Source organism: Phodopus roborovskii, unplaced genomic scaffold (assembly GCF_943737965.1).
Source record: "Phodopus roborovskii unplaced genomic scaffold, PHOROB, whole genome shotgun sequence".
NCBI lineage: Eukaryota > Metazoa > Chordata > Mammalia > Rodentia > Cricetidae > Phodopus > Phodopus roborovskii.
The window spans coordinates 2,683,985-2,700,756 of record NW_026126546.1 but is presented as its reverse complement, the minus strand read 5'-3'; the positions used below and the strand labels follow the sequence as shown (position 1 = coordinate 2,700,756).

The 16,772-nt window shown below is 36.3% G+C and overlaps 1 non-coding gene across 1 annotated transcript; it reads left to right on the top strand.

Moving 5' to 3' along the window:
• Nucleotides 1–14,923: 14,923 nt before the first annotated feature.
• On the top strand, nt 14,924–15,071 carry LOC127233831 (small nucleolar RNA SNORA48). Its single transcript, XR_007835522.1, has one exon. It is a non-coding gene; the product is annotated as a small nucleolar RNA SNORA48 (small nucleolar RNA).
• Nucleotides 15,072–16,772: the final 1,701 nt, after the last annotated feature.

Genomic DNA, 16,772 nt, shown 5'->3' with positions numbered 1-16,772 from the left:
CTGACAGTAGGGTCCCATTGCAGAGGACAACGTCTACACAGCTCACTGAATGTATAAATGTCACTCTGGTGCAGGCTTTGACCCTTCCTCCTTACGTTGTTCTAATGTCTTTGGCTTGAGAATTTACTCTACAAGCTACAGAAAGGAAAACTGGACACCAATCCATCCACAAAACTATCAACTAATAATTTGCCCCACCTACAAGATGTGGTAGAGAAATGGTGAGGACATGTGGGAGTGGCCAACTAACATTTGAATTAACTTGAGACTCACTCTAGGAGAGGGAGCCCATGCCCAACACTGCTTAGATGGGCAAAAACCTGAGGCTGGATAATCCAGAGATCTAGGACAGAACCAAATACAACTGGTCAAAAAATACAAACAAACAAATAAATAAACAATTCCTAATGATATTCTGCTATACTCATAGATTGCTACCTTGTCCAGTCATCCAAACGGAGACTTTACAGCCAGATGGGAATTACAGAGACCCACAGCCAGACATTATTCAGAGAAAGACTCTAAATTAGTGGTTTCCATTGGGTTCTTTCCCTAAGAGATCAGGGAACCCCCACAGAAGACAGGGAGTAAAGTAGAAGTTAGAGGAGACAGAGGATTCCAGGAGAACATCATCCATGGAATCAGCTGAGCAGGGCTCCCAGGGGCCCACAGAAGCTGAAATCCATAGCAAGGGACCTGCATGGATCTGCACCCATTCCTTTGCATTTATGTTACAGCTGTTAGCTTAGAGTTTTTGTAAACTCCTAACAGTGGGGGAACACATGTAACCCTGAGCTTTTTGTCTCTTCCTGAGACTCTGTTCCTCATATTAGCTTGCCTGGTCCAGCCTCAATATGAGGGCTTTTGCCTTTTCTTATTATATTTTGTTTTGTCCTGTTTCTCTGTCATCTTGGATGCCTGCTCTTTTTTGAAGAGGAATTAGAGGGGAAGTGGATGCAGGGAAGAGGAAATTTGGGGGATACCTTGGAGGGTGGAAGGGGAAGACCATGTTTGGGATGTATTTATTACATGAGAGAAGAATCTATTTTCAGTAAAAAAAAAAAAAAAAGAAAGGAAGGAAGGGAATGGATGGCTCCAAAAAGCTATAATAACAAGAGTTGGCAATAACAAAAAGAAAGGGGACTGTTACCTAATCCTGGAAGAAATGTAAGTACAATATAAAAATTCCTCAAAAAATTATAAGTAGAATTACTATACAGTCTATAAATTTTCTGGATGTGTGTTAAAGCAAATGAAATATGGAAAGAGAAACTGAGCAGTGGTGGCACATGCCTTTAATCCCAGCACTCAGCAGGCACACACAGGTGGATAGCCAAAGCTACACAGAGAAACCCTGTTCCCTGACATCTGGGCATCATGCATGGGACCAAACTGGGCCCTCTGAAAGGGGGTGACAGTTTTATGGTTTGGGCAATCTGGGAGGTCACTGGCAATGGAACTAGGATTTATACCTAGTAACTGAACTGGCTTTTTTGGAGCCCATTCTCTTTGTAGGGATATATTGCTCAGCCTAGATAGGACCTTGGTCCGGCCTTAAAGAGTAGTGCCAGGCTTTGTTGACTCCCTCCCCATGGGAAGCTTTCCCCTCTCTTAGGAGTCCATGAGATTGAGCAGGGGGAATGTGGGGAGGGAAACAGAAACAAATGCCCAGCAGTGTACAAACAGATACTGAAGAAGAAGCCCATCAGCACAATGGAATACTTGTTAGCCCTAAAAGGGATGAGGCTCTACTACTTGTGACAACATAGATGTAATCAAAGATAATTATGCGAAATGAAAAGAAGTCCCAGACCATAAATACGAGTAAGTCATGACAGCAGTGACATGAAAACTAGAAAGGTTAATATAAAATTAGAGAATATAACAATGGATATTAGAGGCTGAGGTGAGTAGAATGTGGTGTGAGGAAATGCTGACCTATAGGTATGAATTTACTGTCAAAAGTTGTCATCATAAAGAAGGAATGCCTTATAGGTACACCTAATTTTATGAATATTATACAATGCATCAAAATTCACATAAAGTCCCTCACAGAACTGGTAATGGACAAGTCGCCCAGAGCTCAGGGGAAGTGGGGGGGGGGCAGTGAATGGAGAGAGAAGTAGGAGAAAACGAGGGGGAGGAAAGGAAATCATGTGCAACCAGGAAGATTGAGCCTGGTTAGGAATAGAAATCAGGAAAGAGAGACAGAGAGAGAGAGAACATAAAATAGGGAGCCAATATTGTTTTGAAGATAAAATTGAACATAAAGAAAGGTCTAGAGGACTACAAGACTGCTGCCAACTAACAATTTGAGCTTCCGTGGAAAGTCTATCATAAATGCCCTTCCTGGAGAGTGAGATCAACAACTAACTTCTCCATGGAGCCCTCAACTAATGCCTGTTGGAAACAAAAGCAAATATAAACACTGAGTTGAAGTAGAACTCAGATGTAGAGGGAGATGACAAGACCAGGCGGCAGAAACACATAGAGACAGCTTACCTGAACAAGGAGGAGCTAACGGGCCACCAGACTGATAGCTGAGAAGCCAGCATGGGACTGACCCCTGAATATGGGTCTCAGCCAGAAGGACTGAGCAGTCTAAGGGACCTCAGACAGTGGAGACAGGATGTATCCCTGGTGCACAAAAAGACTTTGCGAACACATCACCCATGGAGGGATAACTGCCTTAATCTAGAGACAGGAGAGAAGCCCTAGTCCCTCCTTCACATGACCTGTCAGACCTACATGACCCCTACTGGATGGCATTCCCCTACATATGGAATTGGGGTGGGGGGGATGGGAGGGTGGTTAGAGTGCATATGAGAGGGCAGAGAGGGTAAAAGGGAGGGAAGGAGGGAGGGAGGAAGGGAGGGAGTGAGGAAGGTTGGGAGGGAGGGAGAGGTAACTGGGATCGACATGTAAAATAATAAATTAAATTAAAAAAAAAATGCTTTGACTCCAAAATTTTAGTTCAAGGACAAGTTACTGGGGAAAGGGATTTCTGTTTTTGTTTCCACAGAAAATGAAAAGATGTGGATTCCTTCCAGACTAATGTGGTTTGATCAAGCCAGACCACCTGAAACAGAGAACCAGATGATCCTACATTCAAAACAGCTGGACAAAGCAGCCTGACAGACTGAAGCCAGGATTTCTGAATGTTCTTCGAATCCCCCATGACAGCGCCCCTTACCAGCAGGAAGTAGTTTGGAAAGAACAACGCCCAAATTCCCAAATATTTTCTATAAATGTTTGTTTTCATTTAAATTGACTTGGTTATATAAAATAAAATAAAAATAAAAATAAAAAATTCACATTATCACTTTACCATGTATAATTTTGTCATAATGCACCAGCAAAGTAGTAGAATATAGCACAGGAAGTGAAATGAATGAGTTGGGATGTGGATTTACTCAAAGGCCATTATTTATATCTGTGAACTTATCAAACAATAGAAAATATTAAAATTCCAAAGAGATAGAAATTTTAGAAAACACAAAGCATATTGTGTTACCATAAAAAAATATTTTCTTCTCAAATGAGAATGAAAGGAATATATATAGAACATTTTTGGAGGAGAGAATACAAGCAAAGACCTATTATTAAAATTGAAATAATTTTAAAATGTTTCCTTCATAATACAACAATCAATAATATATTTTTCTTTTTATATGTTTATCTTTTCTATAGTTTAACTCAAGGTAAGCTTTATTTGCTCAATATTTTAAATGAAATATTTTTTGATGGTTTAATTTAAATATTGTACAAATAAAGCTTGAGATGAAATATAGAAAAGGTAAACTTGTAAAAAGAACATATAATTGATGTTGATGAAGTGTTGATTATAATAAAGGGGATGGTTTTAGGAAATTATGGGCATGTAATTAGTATCTATTGGGTACTAACTACGTGTGTTCTCACAAATACTGAAAACCTTTGAACTGAATACAGAAATCTGAGAGAAAGAAAAAGAATGAAAATGGGAGGATAAGGCAGAGGATCAGAGAGGCAGTGAGGAGTAAAGAGAGGCAAACACAGAAAAAAGAAGGGAGAAGGAAAGGATATTAAGAGAGAACAAATAAGAAACATGAAAACCATGTAAAATTTAAGGGTAACTAAAACTACCTTTATTCATATAGTCTAGGGCATGTCCTCTGAAAGCCCTCAAAAATCTCTCTCCCTCAAGAACATTTTAGAAAGTTAATAAAAATAAAATTTCAGAAAATTATGTCTATTTGAAAACATACATTTCATCTGGGTTTACAGTGACGTTGCATTGAAATGATCATCTTCTACTTTTAGCTACTTAGTGTGATAGATGTGGATATATCCTATTTTTCCTTAAGGGAAGACTCATGTTAGTAATTTAGTAAGATAATAATACAGGTATAAATGTTTTTACACCTGCTGTGAAATTTTCATAATTAACAGACCCCCACTCACCCCTGGATAGCCTACTTAATACAGTATGTTGTCTCAAGTGGTAGAGGGGTGGGTTGCATTAGAGTATCATCAGAGGATAGATTACACAGCTGATATGTCAGAGACAGAATATAGATAAATGATAGAGAGAGATGACAGACAGATGATACATAGATGATAGATACATAGATAGATGATAGACAGATAGATGACAGATGATAGATAGATGATATGTGTTTTGTCAAATATACATAAAAGTATTTTTCTGAAAAGATAAAGAATAGATGATAACAAGGTAAATAATTTACCACAGCAAAAACTTCATAAGTAATTGTAATATTCCAGGGATTTGCACTTATTGACCACAGAACTGGCACCTTGCCTAGGAGAAAGAATTATAAAATAGCATAACAATAGTGCCTTGCAGTAAGTTTAAGTTATTTCCCCAAGGAACTTGGTGTATCTGCTCAGAAGGCTGCATGTCAGATAGAAAGAAATAGTCAGATATTTCAAGGACCAACAATAACTGCCTGAAAAGACATCCCTACACAGACCAAAAGCATCATAAAGACCCTTCTGTTAGAGTCATCCATTTATAAATTCTAAAAATAATTGGAGTCATCACTAAATGTGGTTTAATATTGATCAAAAGGATGCTCTTATTTATTGATCATTTCACCATGAGCCATTTCTCATAGAGTCCTGAGCCCATAAAGTAAGATATATAACAATGAACCTATGCCACTACTCTTTTTCTTTGTTGGAAAATAACTAAACTAAAACATCTAAAACATATTATAATTCATGTTATGTGGTGACAAGAAGATGGCAATGTGAGCTGACCACTTTTTTTTTTTTTTTTACATTTTTGGCCACATAGCAAAAAAATTAAAAAGCATTTTTAAAAATTACTGAAAGAATATAGACTCATTTGTAACTGCCATGATATGCAAATAATTGATCGCAGCATTTGGCTTTGGATTGGGAAATACATTCTCTTCAATTCAGTGAAAAACAGAAGGAAAGAAACAGAATACGTCCTTGGGAAGGGGATTGCAATGGGCTTTTCTCACTTTTTCTTCTGGGCTATATTAAATATTAGCAAAGATACATGGGTCATTTGGTCACTTTGTGAAATAGTTCATTTCATACTGCCATTGCACTTTCTCGGGATAATTTGAGAGTCAAAAAAAAAAAAAAAAAAAAAAAAAAAAAAAAAAAAAGAAAAGAAAGAAAGAAAGAAAGAAAAGAGTGAAGGCAAAGCTGAGAGCTCACATCTTGGTCCACAAACATGAAGAAAGAGAAACAAACAAATAAACAAAAACCCCACTAGATATGGCACAAGTCTTTAGAAACCTCAAAGCTATTCCACAGAAGCATACCTTTTCCGGCAAGGCCATACCTCCTAAATCTTCTAAAACAGATCCATCAACAAGACACCAAGTATTCAAACACATACCTAGAGGAGCCATTGTCTTTCAAACCACTAGAGTAAACAAGCAGCTGCACTGACATGGACATGAGTCCTTCATTACCTAACAGCCACTCTAGAGCCATTCTCCACCCACCATGGGACATTTTTGTATAAGACCTGATAATGGAGCAAAAATAAAGTGTGCACTTGTGTGTGGTTCACTGTGTACATGCCTAAAATGGAAATTTCATATTGCAGCAACCATATTTGGCTTTGGATTTCACAAACACTGCAGAGGGAATCCATGTGGCTAGAAACTTCAGCTTACCCCTGGCACTTTGAATTCTTAGAATTACCTGATAGTCCAAAAGAAGAGTCTACAGCTGTGCATGAATATATGCAGAAAGCCTATTCTGAAATGGACAAACTCCATCTTAGACTGCCTCAGTTAACACCACCAAGTAATCCAAGACAGCAGAAATAGTGACAGTTTAGAGTAAGATACTCTCTAAGAGCTACGGATGATGTCAGTCAATAGCAATTACAACCCAGACTCAGTTACAGAAACTAGAGAGCTGCACTGTGTCCTTCTCACTTGCAGTAGGATTTTCCCTTCTAGAAAGCGAGAACCACTGAAGTACGGTAGGAGCTTCTTTCCTGATGTGAATCACACACTCTGACAGCACAAAGAGCTTGCTGTTCACGGAGCACCCTTCAAGACTACACACTGATGACAGCAGTCAGGGCAGTGACTTCAAATTGGAATAGGATTGCATGCACGTTTGCCCTGCATGAAACCCATTATGGATTGCCTCTTCTCTGAGATGCCCTGATGATTATCTTTGCAAAATATTTCCCTTTTTAAAATTCAATAATACTCCTCAACAATCTGTTTTTTAATAATTCTGTTACTATTTTATTTTCTCCTCTACAGAAGTTTCAAAGGACAAATATATGTGTATGTACACATTTCCTAAGAAAAAGAGTTCTTTTCCTCTCAGTTTCTGTCTCACTCTGTCTCTATGTAATTACTCTATGTAAATTCTCTATATCTATCTTACATACATATATATAATATTAGATACACATATGTATATAATATATGTAAATGAGTGAGGCATGGTTATGTATCACCATTATATAACACTTTAGATTTCATAAATGGCAGACAGGTCTACTCTGTTACAAAAGACTGTGGGCAAGATGGGAGCAGGTGAAAGAAAGTGCGAACATGTTTCTAATCCATGTCTCTGATAAAAAAGTGAGCACCTGGAATGCATGAGCAATGCCTAGAAATCAACATAGCCAAAGTTCCAGTGAAGAACAATGGAGAGACTAAAACTTCACTGACTTCACTGGATATAACATATGAAAATTTAGGCACATTAAAATGGGCCTGACCATTTGGATTTCAATAAATAGACATTTAAAACCAAAATAATGTGCAACAGTATGTTCATGGAAATGGCTAAATTTATAAAGCCAGAAGTTTCAACCATGATGCGGACATAGATGGTGTAATTGGAACTCTCATATGCAGTCAATAAGTATGAAAATGTTACTTCACTTTAGAAAATATTGAGTTGTTTGTCGTAGTATTATCTATAAACCTAAGCTGGTATCTAGCAATATCCCCTAAGCTCGTAACCCTACATTTAAAACATATGAATATATATTAGACAATATTTGAATCAAAATGCTGATGGCAGTGCTATCCATGAATACTACAAGATGATAATATAATAACCCCAAATCCCATTCACAGAATCTATTAACAGTGTTCTATGGTCATTAAAGGATGTTTTACTCATTATGATAATGACATGTTAAAAATAAATAAATGATCTCAACAGTATATTGAAATTTATATGCACAAAAGTAATATGCACAGTGTGATTCCAAACATACGAAGAACAGAATGAGTCCACAACATTACTCAAAGTGTAAAGGAACCTGCTGATAAACCTAACAACTTCAGTTCAATTTCAGATATTCACCTCCTTGAACAAAAGGACCAAGTCCTGCCACATTGCCCTCTGACCACTTATAAATACACACACAAATAAATGTAATAAAATTATAAGCATTTAAAAATATACTGAAATAGTCTATATTGGTCATGAAAGTAACTGCTTTATAGTACAAAAGTAATCAAAACACAACATAAGGAACAGTTTGGGCATGGTGGACAAATTCTTCCTTGTAGTTAAGATGGTCCTTATTTGAATGTATTCATTTATTAGTATTGATAAGACTGAAATGTTAAGATCTGTCCTGGGACTAGCACTGAGCCAAAAACAAAATCAGATACTGCTTCTGTTACATAAAAGTGCATTAACAGAAGAAAGATGACTTGAAAGAAAAGAATGGGGGAAGATTTAATATAAAAGAGTAATTTGAAATTGTATTAATAGAAGGTGGAAGGAAATATGAAGAATGACAATATAATGGTTTTGAAAAGAATATTGAAAAAGAAAATGTGAAAAATAAAACAGCAAAAGATAAATTAAAATATTTAATAAGATTGTTTGATATAATGTTGATTTTATTTAGCCTTGAGAGAAGACCATGAATGCTACTGGAAAATGAATGCCCTATAGGTAGACTGTTTTAGTCCATGTATTGATTACAGCATGGATATTACTATTGCTCCTGAGACTCTTAAAAACACATTGATATACATCGTGTGATTCCTAAGGTACAATAGAAATGTGATATTGTGTATCAAACTGTAGTTCTAGGAAATAATCCTAATACAACACAATATTTTCTAGTCCTGCATAGTTTATAAATCTATTAAATAGAATTAGTATCACCTTCAATAGAAATGTGGACTAAAAGACACTTGTGTCACTGCAAATGTAAAATTCTAGTAATTTACACTTATTTCTTCAATCATTTTGATCATGGAAGTTACTAGAAAAGAAGATGCTCCATTGAACACTCACGGGGGGTTGAAATGAGCCTCTATTGGCTGGGAAGAAAAGATTACCAAGATTGGGGCACTAGATGGGGATGGCTGATAGACAGAAATTGGCTACTAGGGAGTATTTACATCACTGGAATAAGCAAACACTACCAAGTAAGCTTGCCTTCTTTTTGTAGGGAGCTAGTTTATTAACACAGTGCTACTTCTATTCTTCTTCTTTATAAACAAATTAATTTTGCTAAATTATGTGTCTTGCCTAAGAAATTGCTTCCCATGAGAACTCCGAGCAATTTTTATTTTATTTTACTTTGTGCTATAGTTTGAATTCCATTGTCCAGCAGTGATATCACATGGATTTCTATCTTACTGGTGAAAACATTAGGGCACTTAGATGGAATGAATTAATAAAGCCCACCCATTGAGGGAGTAATAGAGCCATCAGACAAGCAGATCCCACTCCAAATTTCTACACTACTTATTGAATGCCCTATTGCTGCTAGCTGGTAATAGTTGACAGCTAACTTAAACAGAAAGAACAATCAATTCTATCCTTCAATGAAAGCCTTTGGGGCAAATATTGTGAGTGATTTCATGTCAATACTAATGACATATGCATGCATTATCTTGGATGTGAAGCACGATCATTTTATATGCAAATTTATAATTAGGATACACTCTCATATATATTAACAAATTATATTGGTATTTTATTTTAATTTTTTAAGCTTGAGGACAATCTTATTCGAGTTTCAAAAAAAAAAATTCCCAGGGCAGGCAAGATATACAATCTTAATAATTACCCAGAGGAAGCAAATGAAGGATTAAAGGGAAAAGAATCTGATGTTTGAGCTGGCATGGCATTCAGACACACAGTGAGGAGGAACAAAATGTTGGGGAGAACAACTGTATAAGAGAAAGCAAGTTCAGAAAAAGAGGTAGAAAGAATAAAAGGTGAAGTTATATCTTCCTGAATAATTCAGAAATGTGGACAGTCTTATATACTGTGTAGCTCTGGACCAATAAGTTGCTGCCCTAAGGATGGGAATTCTGGGAAGAAAAAAAAAATCATTATAACTCTAATGGACTAATTATTCTCCCCAAATCTTCAGCATGGTTTAAGGTAAGCAAGCTTTCCCACAGGTGTCTCTTAGCCACATTATTGACTCCAGTCAATTGGAATGTTAGGTCTCTGCCAAAGGCCAGGGACTCTCTTCCCTTGACCAATTTTCCCTCGTAGACCTTTATTGCTTCTCTAATATCACTACCTCTGAAGAGATATCCCTAAAGTCATTTGGGAGTCAGATGAAAGATAACAGCCCCCAAACATGTCTGGTATCTGTTATTCAGCAACTTGGAAGGGTTACACTACAATTGTACAACAGGAGAATACAGCGCTGCACTAACTCTGTAATCAGTAAACACACAATAAAGTTCATTGGTTATTCAGTATGCCTCATAGTGAGGGGTGGGACAGGGGGGTAAAGGCTCTATCTAAACTTGAACCAAGACTCTATCTAAACTCTGCTAACATTCATCATCATTTGAAGATTCCCTGTGTCATTCCATCTTCTCCCCTGATTGGATATATTTCCTGATTGGATATATGGCACTAAAATATGAATTTTATAGGCCTGAAAAAGCAGGATGCTAGGTCCTACAAATGTAACATGCCTCTTGAAGTGCATCTGCTTGATGGACTCCAGTGCTAAGGACTTGACAGACCCTCTCTTGGAAATTTCTGCAGAAGCTTCTATGAATAAACAAAAAGTTAAACTGTAAAATTTTTATCTTCATAAAACTGGTGGACATCCTTGCCTCTTTGGGTTTTCTTCAAAAGTATGAGAAAATTGCAGCTTTTTATAGTACAAAAATTCACAGGAGATGAAACTGATGCTAAACATAGCTGCACTTACCATTATTAGAAGCCAAAGTTGGTACAAAAACAAAACAAAACCTTATTACTTAATAGTGGCTGCTGAGCCTATGTTAACTTCTATCTTTAAAATTGATAGTGAGATGACATAGTGAATATTCATCTAAGAAGACTAACACACAATGGTTACTCCAGAACTTTAGAGACAAAGACAAGAGGATCATGGGTTAAAGATCATACTTGTCTACATAATAAAATCCTCATCTCTAAAATAAAAATTAATCTTAGATGCCTAGTGAATTTCCCAGAGAGGAATATTAAAGGAATCACGAAATTAATGTCTATGCTTTTTAAAATATCTTCCAGTCTAAAAAATGCATCCATGTTATTTTTTATATCATATGCTTGCTCATTTAAAGTTGCATCCTGTATGTGCAAAACACTTTACATCATTGAATAGTTAATGATAACCAACTTTGTTATTTACTATTTCAACAGTGTTTTCTTACTAGCATTGTATCACTTAATTAGTATAATTAATTGTTTCTAAATTGAGCTTTTCCAGTACTAGGAAAATAAATAAAAGGATATTTATTAAAGTTTGTTCCACAGCTAGAGTTCATTAAGGAAATGTTTTCAGACTAATCTAGATGATATTCTCATTTAGTTGTGGTTCATTGTTAATTGTAGCTGTTTATATTCTTTATAACATATTAATATATTTTAAAAGAATTTCATGAAACCCCCTAAGTGTGAGTTCATTTATTTAATTCCAAATGCAGTTTTTATTATTTCCCCAGAAATAACAGAATTGTATTCGTTAATGCTGATTTTTAATTAATTTAAAATTAATTATGTTTATAGATTTAAGTGTTATTCCTCTAGCAAACCCCTATCCTACTAGGATCCCAGATGGGGACCTTAAGGCTGCTAGCATGCTCATGATGCTTGTCATTAATTGGCTGACTTAAACTTGACATTCGGGCAGCCCTGCTGCCTCCACAGGAATTAGTGAGGTTAGGGTTAGGGTTATCAACAAGATGATCTTATGAAAACAACAAAACTTCAAAATTCAAAACAACAAAAATTCATTGTTTTAAGAAGTCTCTCCATTGTGAGCATTTAATTAAACATTTACACACAGATAACTTTGTGCAGAAGTAGAATAGAGTAGCAACAGTTCTAAGCCTTTGTCAATTTCCTGATCTGTAAAGTGGAAATGAAAAAGAAAGCTACCTTGGGACCTTCCCGAAGCGGGAGAGGGCACTGGCTACAGCAGCATGCCTAGTGCCCTCTAATACGATCACTCACTTGTTCATAAACACTGTCCTTGTATCAGGGAGTTCAACAATGAGCAAAACTGGTTCTTGCTGCCAAAGAAAGCAGAGTACGGTACTCTCTTCAGGAACCATTTTTCCAAGTTCCAAAATGCATTGTCACATTTCCTGGCTCACATGCCCTGTGTATAATAATAATTCCAAAATAGCATATATATTCAATATTCTCTGTCCTGTTCCTTTGAGCACGGTCTCTCACTGAACCTGACACCTCAATGGCCCTGGTGTTCTGAACAGTATTTGTGCTACAGGTGCATCGGCATCCATACCCAGCTTTGTATTATGTGTGCTAATTTCAAGCACAGGTCCTCATATTTTCACAGCAAGCATTCTTTCCTAGTAAGCACCTCTGTGGTACTGTCTTAGTATTTTTTTATTTATTTTTTCTTATTTTACATATCGATACCAGTTCCCTCTCTCTCTCTCCCTTCCTCCTTCCCTCCCATGCCCCCCCAACAGTGTTTTTAATTAAAAAATTGTTACATTTGCTTTTAAATTTCTTTTCTATTTTAATTAAAATATGTTTATATCATCCCTTCCCCTTTTCCCATCTCTGCTCACTCCATCTCAAATTCATGGCTTCTTTTTTTTTGTTATTGTTATATATGTGCATAATTGCATAGATCTATAAACAATCATTGAATCTGTTTATTGTTTGTTTATATATGTTTTCAGGGATGGTCACTTGCAATACAGTAGCCAGTTTGGGGGCTCATCCCTCATTACAAATAATCCTCCCTTTCTCAAAAGCTTTAGCCTTTAGCTTTATTTTTCCTGTAGAGGGCTTTGTGAGATTTTCAGCTTTCACAATAAAATGCTCATTTGTTTTCGTCACTGTTAAGGTCCTCTTTAGGCAGCAACATTGTTGAGAGATATCACTAGTGTAGCTTCATGACATTTCTAATAGACATAATCTCACAGCAGACTTTTGGTTCTCTGGATCTTACGCTTTTTCCACCTCTCTTCCATGATGTTCCCTGATACATCTGTTTCAGATATTTTTAATACTCCCATATGCTTTACTGTTAAAGAAGTCTAAAAAGTTACAGTTTCAAGATATTACAGTCCCACCTCCTTGTTCTCATTATTCCTATTGTCGCGGTTTTGTGGTCTGCTTATCAGGTTTAGTGACACACCAAAGTAATTTATATTCACAGTTTTACATCCTACTGTCATCAGACAAGACATAAACAAAAGGAATTTCCTGTTTCATTCATCTTTGAGGTCTAGTTGAGTGCATGTCCCAAGACTGGCTTAATCTAAAGTTTAGCCATAGGTTTAGGAGTTCAGACTTCTCTGAAACAGACAGCTTCAGATCCAACTACTGAAAGGGGTATATTCTCATGAGCAAGAATTGAACAAAGGAAGAAATGATATACCTTATACTTTAATAATAAAAATAAAATAAAAGTTTCATTTTTGTCTCACATTTCTTTTAACAAAAGTTTTCTTGAAAGAGATAATCATACAATAACATGCAAAAATTTTCACCATCTATTAACTTTTCACTTTCATAGATCTTGAAATTTGTCCATGGTAATTATTTTATATATGTGCCCTAAATTCATTAATTCAAAACAAAATCTCCTCTTTATTCTCCTCTATATTCTCACTTTTATTATCTGATACCCCTACCATTAAGTCCTCTATCCAAAACATCCAAATGGTCCCCACATCAACAAGCTGTAATTGTCTCCATCACCACTAATTTGTCCAGTCATCATTTTTTCCTGTAAAATTTTCAAAAATTGCATCCTAACTGTGCTCATCCTTATTCAGCTGTCCTAAGGTCTTTTCCCACTACTAAAGTCTGACAGAATTTAGGAAGTAATGATATTTCCATTAATGTCTTGTTACTAATAGCTCTCCATTAAACTTTTAATAGCATCTAATTGCTTTCCATGTTTGATTGGCAGCTGTCTAGTTTTCTTTCTTTTTGTGAAGCCAAACACCCAATGTTTAAAGATACAGCAGCAAAAGACAGTTTTGAACAATCTGTCTGGTTTGAAACTTGGCTATGCTACTAATGTACAAAATTCATTTGCTATCTTTTTCTATCAATTTCTAACATTGTAAACTGGAAATAAAAGCAAAGTAACAGCACCTTGTTTGGGGAGATTGCTCCCATTATTATCCATGAAAACATAAACACTTGAGGTCAGATCCCTAGCCACATAAATGCTAGGCTGATATGGTAGACTGCCTACAATCCTAGCCTTTGATAAGTAAAGATGGAAATTCTTGGGTTTGTTTGTGAACTAAGCTAGTCAAATCAGTAAGCCCTGAGTTAAAGTAAGAAAGTATGTCTTATCTGAGTATATCAGGTGGAAAGTGAAAGAGAAAAGCACTTGAGAGCAACCTCTGACCTCCACAGTCATGTGTACATGTGTATACTCATACGTGTATACGAACACATAAATGAACACATACACATTGACTATATTTACACACCACACACAAAATAATATTTTTCATAATTCACAAGGTTATTACAAAATTAATGTACAGAGAATATGTGTGTGTGTGTAGCTAACACATGGTAAATACCTCATTAATATTCACTGCTGGTATTTATAAGTTTGATAACTACTGGTTTTCTACACTACAATGGAAAATGTTAAAATGGAAAGTGTTTTATTCTTTAACATTTTTTCAGTGTCTAAACTTTGGTGAGTCACATAGAAAAGTTCTGATGGATATTAGAGGTATAAAGAATAAATGAACAATGGCTGTAAATGATGCTTCTGGTATTGCATGCTCACATTCATAGTCAGTTATTCTCACTGATTTTAATCTAAGCCAGGAAAAAAGTAGTCATACATTAAAGGGCATATATTGTGATACAGGACCTTGGTAAGCACCTTAGATGAATTATAAATGTGTCTCATAACTACCACATAAGATTAGCTGAATATTTCTTTATGGACATATTAAGAATCTGAAATTGAACACCCTGTCCATGGGCAAAGAGACACCTTCTTGGTGGTGGTGTTCTTATATCAGCCAGGGGCAGAGCAGAGAGCAGCCCTTTGTTCATTCATCCTAGCTTGATGCCTGGCTCGGTGGCCAAAGCTGTTTCATGCCTAGGGCACATTAGAAAAACAAAACAAAAAAAAAAAAAAAAAAAAAAAAAGAATCTGAAATTGAAAAATGTTTGAGGACTTTGATTAGGTGATAGAATGATTAGTGATACAACTTAGTCTTTGCCACATAAAACTATTTTCCCTCCACTCCCCTACTGAGATTCCAGCATTTTCCTATTTGCATTCTTTATTCTGAAGCCCAAGGTTTATCAACATGAGGACTCAAGAGTTAATGAACAGAAAGTCACATAGGCAAGACTGAGCAGGTCCCAAGAGAAATGTCTCAGGAGAATGAGGTTGTTTCAAATTAATGAAAAATAGTTGATAATTATTCTGAACATCAACATTGATAAAGCTTCCTACGGACATTCAGAGGTTACAAAACAAATGCAGCATGGAGATAGCACAAATTTCTATGCCACTTACTCTAGACATAATTCTGATTCTATCTCCATGAACCAATTATTGAAACCGCTGTTGTGAACTCAAAAAAAAATTCTTTTTAACTGATCAGAGGATTAGTTATTGTGTCTATTATAATACACAATCTTAGTCATTCAAACTCATTTCTCTGGACAAACATGTTCAATTGCCCAACATGATTAGAGTATTGTCAAAGGTACTTTAATTCTGATATACATTTCCTCTTATTATATTTACTTTTGCAGACAGTCTAACATGAGGATTTAAGTAACCAAAGAATTTTTTCCTTACTTACTGTAAGAGCTTGCAGAATGAACAGTGAGCAAATTCTTCTACTTACTTATTGTTAAGAATTTGCAGAGCAAATGATGAGCCTGACATGAATTGAACTAAGTACACTTCGAAAAAGGATTTGCAGGGTTTTTTCAATCTGTTAAAACTTATGCTATGTAAGGTATTTTAATCTTAGACATATAAATCCATCCATTTGATAGACAAAGAGATGAGTAACTACTATGACCTAAACAGAAAAAATACTTTTGTCTCCTCCACCACAAATCTCACGTAGTGTGATGACTACTTCTTTATTCTTTTCTTTTTTTATTTAATTTATTATTTTACATGTCTATCCCAGTTCCCTCTCCGTCCCTCCCTCCCTCCTTCCCTCCCTTTTACCTCTCTGCCCTCTCACATGCACCCTAACCACCCTCCCCTCCCATCTCCCCACCCCAATTCCATATGTAGGGGAATGCCATCCAGTTGGGGTCATGTAGATCTGACAGGTCATGTGAAGTAGGGACTAGGACTTCTCTCCTGTCTCTAGATTAAGGCAGTTATCCCTCCATGGGGGATGTGTTCGCAAGGTCCTTTTACACTTGCGACTAGGAAGATTGAGTCTGGTTAGGAATAGAAGACAGGAGGGAGAGAGAGAGAGAGAGAGAGAGAGAGAGAGAGAGAGAGAGAGAGAGAGAGAGAGAGAGAGAACATAAAAGAGGGAGCCAATATTGGTTTGAAGAGAAAATTGAACCCAAAGAAAGGTCTAGAGAACTACAAGACTGCCACCAACTAATAATTTGAGCATCCCTGGTGGAAAGGCTACCATAAATGCCCTTCCCAGATAGTGAGATCAACAACTAACTTATCCATGGAGCCCTCATCTAATACCTGTTAGAAACAGGAGCAAACACCCATAAATAACACTGAGTCGAACTAGAACCCAGATGCAGATGGAGAGGACAAAACCAGGCTGCAGAAACACATAGAGACAGCTGACCTGAACAAGGAGGAGCGA